Source organism: Lycium ferocissimum, chromosome 8 (assembly GCF_029784015.1).
Source record: "Lycium ferocissimum isolate CSIRO_LF1 chromosome 8, AGI_CSIRO_Lferr_CH_V1, whole genome shotgun sequence".
Lineage (NCBI taxonomy): Eukaryota > Viridiplantae > Streptophyta > Magnoliopsida > Solanales > Solanaceae > Lycium > Lycium ferocissimum.
Genome location: NC_081349.1, coordinates 3,781,835 through 3,790,535, shown reverse-complemented (window position 1 = coordinate 3,790,535; position 8,701 = coordinate 3,781,835).

Below are 8,701 nucleotides of genomic sequence, written 5' to 3'. Positions count from 1 at the left end.
TCTAGGATGGTTACTCTTCTTTGACATCTTAGATCGTGCCGTAGAGCCAAGTTTTAGGAAATGGGATTCCCGACACTAAACTTTGACTTCATCAGAGAAATGGCATCGACAGAAGAAGGCAATTAACGATATTGGAGGCTACGAAGTACGCAGGTAAGCAAAGGTATGCAAGATATATGTCGGGTAAGATATTAAAGTACGATTGAAATACGAGTTGAAGAACAAAAGAAAAAGTAAATAAGAAAGTGTAATAGGTGCAGTTTGAGCTGGGCCTACAAGGTATGTTTATTATTTTTACTGCCAATGATGTTGGGAGCCCTGTGAGGCCGTGATATGATATGATATGCATATATATGTATGTTGGCCCTGTGAGGCATTGTTGGTATTCCCTGTGTACAGGTTTTGAGATAGCAACAGTTACAAAGGAAACTCTGCCGAAATTTCTCCAGAAACAAAGAAAGAATGAGATTTAGGTTTGGGATATGTCTGGAGGCGGGGTCGTGCCAATAGCAATGAAAAAAATTGACTAAGATATGAGCGCAGCCGACCTCGGGAAAGAAGTTAATTGCGGAATTGGGGATAAAAACAATTAGAAGTTCGATATCGACACGGTGAAAAGAATTGGGAAAGATCTGGTAATCCTAAGAGATGATTCGAGCTGGTAAATTTTGATGAAATGTTATTTAAGGCACTGACCGAACTGATAAGCAGGGACGAATTATGACGCGCTTATAGTCAAAAGAGGTAATAGTGCGATTAAGACAAGAGCGCAGGGGAAAAGAATTGCAACGGGCATGAATGCACTAATAAGGCAACTGGTGAAATAATAAGGATAAAGTGGATCAGAAAAGGTAAAGGATTAAGAGGTGTTATATTATCGGATTGATTACGAACAGGATGTAATATGAGTATAGCGAGGGCTGTTATGGAAATAAGTAAAGCCTAATTAGAAGGCGGCTAAAGTTATGACGTGGTCTGCGTAGTTAGAATATAAAAGTAAGTGTGAAACGGAAAAGTGAACTATAGCGCGAATAAGCGAGACTTATCGAGGTTACCGTAAGGGAAACACGGAATAAGGGTTATATGACGAAGAGAAAAGATAGTGAGTGTAAGAAAGAAAGGGTAATCGGAAGAAAGAAATAAGAAGGGAGTGAGACAATGGTATAGTAACAGACCATGACACGCGTAATTAAGGATCCAGGTGTCAGAAGTGATGGGATTGTGAAAGACTCGGTTGTAGAAAGGATGAGGAACAAGGTAAAATGAGAGCAGAAATCCAAAGGCTGGTAACTGAGGAGTTATAAGTAACGGCGATCGGGGTGTGTTCATATCCACAGGTGAAAAGAGAATACCGAGGACTAAAGGAGGGGTAAAATAGTAATTATGCTATAAGAGCACTTCGAAATTCGGTAAGACTTCGACTTACTCCCTATCACGTGATGGAGGTAATGCGGTGAGGTGGACGCGATTATATTGGCGTTAAGGCATCGTATTTCATCGAAGTTTCAAAGTTAAGCGTCTTTGAAGCGAGAGAAATCCTGGGATGGGTGACCCTCTGGGAAGTTTTTCGAAAATTCTGCAAATTCAGACGCAAGAAGTAAATAAGGAGTTAGAATGACTTAAAGACAAATTAAGAGTCTGGGAGTGGGCAGAAACCCTAAAAGGTCGCGCAGAACGGGGCGAATTAGACCGATAAGGAGGAAGAAAGTGCATCACAGTTCTAGGATTAAGGTGAGTCGGAATAATGTATGGAGATATCTTGTAAGCAAGATAGTAGGGACTATATGTGTACATAGGTACGCACAAAATTTCCTGCATATGGTTAAATCAGCGAATATAGGTACTCCGGTAATCAACGTGGCGGTACATGGAAGACAGTAATTGGACAAGGCAACGAAGTTTAAGTGAGGAGGAAAATATGAATAGCACAAATGTTATAAGGCAAGTTGATGCTATTTTCATTACAGGTTGAACTCGGAAAGTCCTAACACAATGATATTTGGAAAAAGAAAGAGAGCGAGTAATGGAACGGCAAGGGAATTAAAATGTCGGGATAAAAGTGCCGCTTAAGTGAGAGTGGAAATGCAAACAGAGGGCAAAGAAGAATTGAGCAATAGTATAAGTGCACCCCTAAAGGGCGGAAGCGAGGGAGCGATACAAGTGTAAGACGAAGACAATCGACGCTACGATGCCCTGAATACGAATGCTTGGGCCGCAGGTAAAACTCTTTCTTTGAGACAAGCTAGAGAGATCGAAAGGCCAGCAGTAAAGGGATAGAAGTCAGGGTAATAATCGATGATGGCGCTGAGAATTAATTGTAAGTATCCGGAATAACATGATATTAGGAAGTGGAGACTTAAAGAGGGAATACGATGAAGGAAAGTAGCGAGTAGCTTACGGAGATATTGGGAAAGGTAGCACGGCTATACGGGATTAGAGGTTAAGGTGTAGACAATAGAGGGGTTGCTAGCAGAAAAATTTTCTATGGTAAAAAGTAAGAAAAGCAGGGAAAAGGAGTATGACAAGGTAGACTCCTAGCAAATGCGAGCATGGGAGTAAGATGCGGAATAATACGAGCCAGGAGAAGAAACGATCATGACTAAGACTAAATATGCAGGTCGTGCAAGGCGATCATGTTACCTACGAATATTTATACACCGGAGGTGAGACCCAAGTAAGTGCTTAACGAGAAAAGTTTAGGGTCGGTAACAACAGTACGGTGATAATACCTTGGGTGCATTAAGGAAAGGTGTTAGGATGGGTTGAGATAAATTACCGAGGTGGAACTAGTACTGAGAACGAACAAGACATGCTTATGGTTGAACCAAAATGTATTCCGGTGCTGGTGGTAGGAGGGAAGAGGCAAAGATAAGGTGAAACATAAGGATTAGCGAAACAACGTTGAGGCGATTCTCAGAATAATTTGACCCCCCTTCGTATATTCGGGTAAAGATTACAACATCATGTGTGACCGGCAAATTAAGAGCAAGATCTGAGCAAGGGAACGATAAAAGAGTTCGAAGTGAAAATAAAGAAAGGACACGAGATAATGTGCCTAGAATGCTGCAAGTTGAGTAAAGAGAGGTTATAAGACGATTTAAGCAAGATGATCACAACTAGCCAGCTACTGGAAGAGAGTGAATTTATGTGTTAGATTCTTTCGGATTGATATCAATTGAGGGTAGTTAAAGCCGGGAACGGCTAGGGAAGGTTATTATATGAGGAGACTTCATCTCTACTTGACAACCGACTCCAAAGACAGAGACTAAGAGAAAAAGGTAAAGTAACAATTAAAGTCTTTCAAAGGAATCGAGAGAAAGTTGAACCCGAGATGTATTAGGCTTTGCTACATAATACATAAGGCAAGAAGGTTGCGTGCGCAAGACGTAGCTTCCGTTAAGGCACCATGGCGGAATGATGATAGAAAGGAAATGACTTGCGAACCTGAGGAGGAAGTGAAAGAGAAATATGATTGGTAAATGATATTGCATGTTATGGTAGTAAAGGAAACCCCCCCCCCCTCGAGATCCTTAAGACCCTATACGATTAGTTGAACATTCGAGGACGAATGTTCTAAAGGGGGGGAGGATGTTATATCTCGCATTTTGTACGTCGGAATATTTTTAAGTTGGTTGCGACGAGTTATGGACAAGGTTATTTTCCGACTTTGTTGAAAGGCATAAGTCGCGTATGATTTTATTGGTATGGAATATTAAGGAATTTGGGGGCCAAAAGTGAAAATTTGGAAATTTAAATTTCATGAAATTAAAGGTCATGTGGTCATGCACATGACTAGTGGGACATGGGCCACTTGGGTGTATAATATAAGTTTATAAAAGATGATTAATTGATCATCTTCATCATATGATCACCTTGCAAATTTCAAGAACCATGGAGAAAGAGAGGGAGAGTCCATTCGGCCACACCATGGCTGAATTTTGTCCTTAAAAAATTTGAGCAAGAAAAATTATTTTATTCTTGTTTTCCTACTAAATGGAAGGTCCTTATTAACATGGGATGATTGTTGGAGCAAGCAAGTTCCTTATTCTTGCAAAATATCAAGCTAGCCGAGTGAAGAACAAGTGAAGAAGGTATGGTTCAATCTTCTCTTTTATATGTTATGAATGGTTTGTGGATGTTGTAGTATGTGGAAATGAGTGAAAATCATGAAAACATAGATGTTGATGTTGAACCGTGAACATGGAAAGTTGTGTGTAGCCGAGTTCATGCAATGTTGGGTAGAAGTAATGGATTAACTCTACTTAGCATGTTGATTGTTGTAGTATGTTGAAATGGATGGGAAATCATGAAACTTGGTGTGCTAGGAGGTGGCCGAATATGGCCTACCTTGTATGGTTAAGAACGAATTAATTCTAGTTAGTATTTTAGTTGTCGTCGATGTGAATTCTATGATGTAAAATGAAGTGTTGATGATTCAAGTTAAGGTTATGAGTGTGTGGGCTGATTTGGAGCTTAATGTGATTTCAATATGTTCCTTGAATTTATGGAAATAATGTTGCTAGCATATGTAATTGTTGATAGAGTTTATAAATTGGAAGGAAGAAAATGTATTGTTGTTGTTCTTATGGAAATTTGAGGTTTCAGGTTTTATTGTATAGTGGATGGGCTGATTTGAAAGCATTGTGAATTGTCCGAAGCGTTCTTGAATTTTGTTAAGTGATCTTGAGTTAGTTTTGAATATGCGAGCAATGATGTCGGCTTGAAAGTATGTAGTTGAAATGATATAAGAGAATGTCGTCGAATTATGTGTAAAGGAATTATTGATGATAGAATGTGTCTGAAATTATTTATTGATGTTGTTGGAATGGTTGTTGGTATTGTTGTTGATAATATTGGCGAGTTGAATTCTCGGGGTGTTGGATTTATAGGGGAAGTGCTGCCGAAATTTTTGTAGATAAAGTATTAATTTGGAATTGGATTCTTAAGTGTTATGGCTAATGGTTGATGCCTAATGACGTTATTGTAGATCGTGAGAAGTCGAGACGTAAGTTCGGAGTAGCTTAGGAAGCGGCTAAGGTATGTAGAGCTTACCTTTCTTTCTTTGGCATGTCTTAGGTGAAAGTAAGTTATGACACGAATTACGAGGTAACTCTATTCTGGTGATCCGAGCATGTTTATGATCCTTATTTGTTTCTTGATATTCATGTTCTTAATGTATTCAAATTATGGTCTTTATGTTTTTCACAAGAATGGATTGCAAAGATTGCATGAAAGTTGTTTTCAAAAAGAGTTTGTTTCTTAAACGATTCCGAAACTACGAACGTCCGTAACTTTTCACGAAAAGGCTCGGATCGCTTCGATTCGTTCGTAGAAAGTTCTAAAGTGAATTAAGTTTGTAACTTTTCGAGGCGAACTCAGATTGGTTTGACGTATGACTATGATCCCTATGGTCCGAATATGACTATGACCCTTATGGATCTGTAAATACGTATGATGTATGTTATGTTTCCGAAAGATATATGATATAACTATGATCCGATTTTCAAATGACATTCCGTTTAGACTACTTCATTGAGTCTGTGAGTATGATTTTATGTGCATATGGTTTCTCACTACTCTGCTCGTGCAAGCTCAATATGTCATTCACCGAGTCCCGGGCCGGGTACACATTCGTGCAACTTCTCTGCATTGTTCACCGAGTCCCTCACTAGAGGGCCGGGTACGCTATATATATTTATATGATATGATGATGTGATGAGATGGAGATGGCGGCCAGGATAGCATACCGAGTCCCTTGCTAGCGGGGCCGGGTACGTTATTCACCGAGTCCCTCACTAGAGGGCCGGGTACGGTATGTATATATGTATATCTGCATGCATACATGATTATGATATTATTTTACTCACCGAGTCCCTCGGCCAGAGGGCCGGGTACGGCATATATGTACGATGATATGACGATATGATTATGATAAGATTTTACTTACCGATATATGCATATGCATGACAAATGTTTTCAAAAGGCAAGTCTTATGATTTTACGTACTCTTTACTTCAGTGTGATCCCGCTTACTACATTTCATGCTTTACATACTCGGTACATATTCCGTACTGACCCCTTTCTTCGGGGTCGCCTTTCATGCCGCGTGTACACCTGTGTGCGCTCGAAGATATTAGTAGAAGATGTTCCGGGGGATTGGCGAGCTCCTGTTCTCGAGTGCTTTGCCGAGTCAAAGTATTATGTTATGGTATCATGTTCTATATTAGAGACTTTGCAGACAGTGTCGTGGGTATAAGATGTCGGTTATGTAAGCGGCTATGTAAGCCGACGAGTTATTACGCATTGTATTATAAGCTCTGTATGTTTCTATATGTTACAGATTTTCATTGATTCGAGAAAGGCAAAAAGCATATTATTGTTCGAAAAATTTTCATTATGTATTTGTGTCATGATTTGAGAGCCAGTGTGATTATAAGTAGAATGTGAGTCAGCGGGTTCGCTCGGCCCTAAATAAGGGTCGGGTGCCCATCACGCCCTAACAGAAATTAGGGTGTGACATTGATATTTGAACTCTGTAATATAAATCATGAGCTGACAAGGCCCAGTAACATATTTATGTATAACAGAGCCCGACAAGGCCAACAAAACGCATCAACACTAAATGATAGTTTGTAAGCCTCTAAGAGTACTAAATGTAAGAACTAGTCGGGACAGGGCCCCGTCGTACCCAACCCCATCTAAATATCCATGGAAGATACAGATCCACATACACACACACGGCTTGGAATAAATAGGATAAGCCCAATATACATGTATATAGAACAATCATAAGTCAACAAGAACAGATGAAAACAAGGAAAGAATAAATGAATAGACTCAACAGGCAAATTGATCTTATGAACCTAAGCCGAGGCATCAAATATGACTTAAACATGAAAAAAAAAAACAATCTGCACGGGCACTGTATGGCCAAGACTGAACTTGAACCAAATAATCACAACACAGGCAACCATATATGAATAATACAGTTCTTAATAGTATTGAATCAACTAGATGTGGCAAAGTATAAAAACACATAACTTAGACATGTTCACAAACAATGGCCTATTGAAAGAACCAAATTGATTTTAAAAGGATGCACATAACTTAGTGTCACGACCCAACCCGCAATGACTGGCACCTATACTAACTCCTACTGGGCGAACCAAACATTCAAGAAATCTATTTATTGAAGTCCGATTTTATGTTAACCAAGTTAATCTGTTATTACTCTTTCAAGCATCAAGCAACCAAAATAAGTCATGCCATAAATACTGAAATAAGTGCGGAAGTTCTAACTATTACAAAATCCCAAAAAATTCAAAAGTCATCATTCCAGGACTCTAATCTAAAACACGTCTAAAGAAAGAAATCTGTCTAATAAATATCCATAATATCCGGAATAGGAAAAAACATCATAAAAAGAAGATCTTCGGGCGGCCTGGCATGGATAGAAGCTCACCCTAAATTCGTCAGCAAACGTCCTCAACGCTAGATGTGAGGGCGGGTAGCAGTCTCTGTAACACAATCTGTACTCAAAAGAATGCAGCAAAGGTAGTATCAGTACAAATACTATGCACCGGTAGATATGATAGGCCGATTAAGATTAGTATCATGCATATCTCACAAAATCAATAGAATAAACAAGCCAGCCAACAGACACGAATGTCAATACCACAACAAGTCAACCAAGGATAATCACAATCAAGTCACCAAGATATCAAGAATCACAATCAATGGAAACTACACTGAAAATAGGTCTATCACAATAACCACATCATTGTACATACATGCTAACTGATGTCATAGCTCAGTAGTCATGACCTGCAGGGGACTCATGGCATCCATGCACCACTCGTTCCGGATCCACTCCTTGGACCCGAGCATAAACCTCCACTCCGGAACGAACCTCGGATGCGGGCCATATCAATATACCTCTCGTTTTAGAAAATAACCTCAGACCACGAGCCCATAATCTTGGTCATATTTGTGCCTTTCCATACCTCTTTACATGACAGTGTTTCTTACCTTCTCATTATCAATGCGCAAGTCACTATTTCATGTCACAATATCGCCGAGAAGATTATATTAGCTTCTCATCACAAACACATCCACTGCAGATTTAACACACAGGAATAGTGGCACGAAGCCTACACAATCACTCAATCACATTCACATAGGAGTTCAACCACACAATATCATGCATGAAAACTAGACATGCTTTCTCCTAAAGAATTCACAAAACATACAATCAACTAACCAAGGTCTAACTCAAGCAGACCGTAACCTACCTCAAACATAGAGCTGGAATAACGAAAGTCACTCCGCTATAGCTTTTCCTTTCCTTAAAGCCTCAGAATGCTCAAAGTCTTGAAATAGAAGGTTCAATGAGTCACAATTACTCAAATCACGAGTACCAATTCAAGAATACCTTTCCCTTTACACCATTCCAATGGATGGATGATTTTCTAGGTGTGAAGCAACCTATCACGGGCCTTAGCAATCATTAATCAGCAAATTATAACAACATTCCCATTATAAGCAGTTTCCATGGTAAAGATAACATTTTTATAGAACCCTAGATTTCAATTCACTTAGTATATGGCTCTAAGAATTCAATTGATGATTAAAAGGAATTAACCCATGCCTTTAGATGATAAACAAGCGATAATAACCATAACCCATCAAGTTTAGGAGGTTT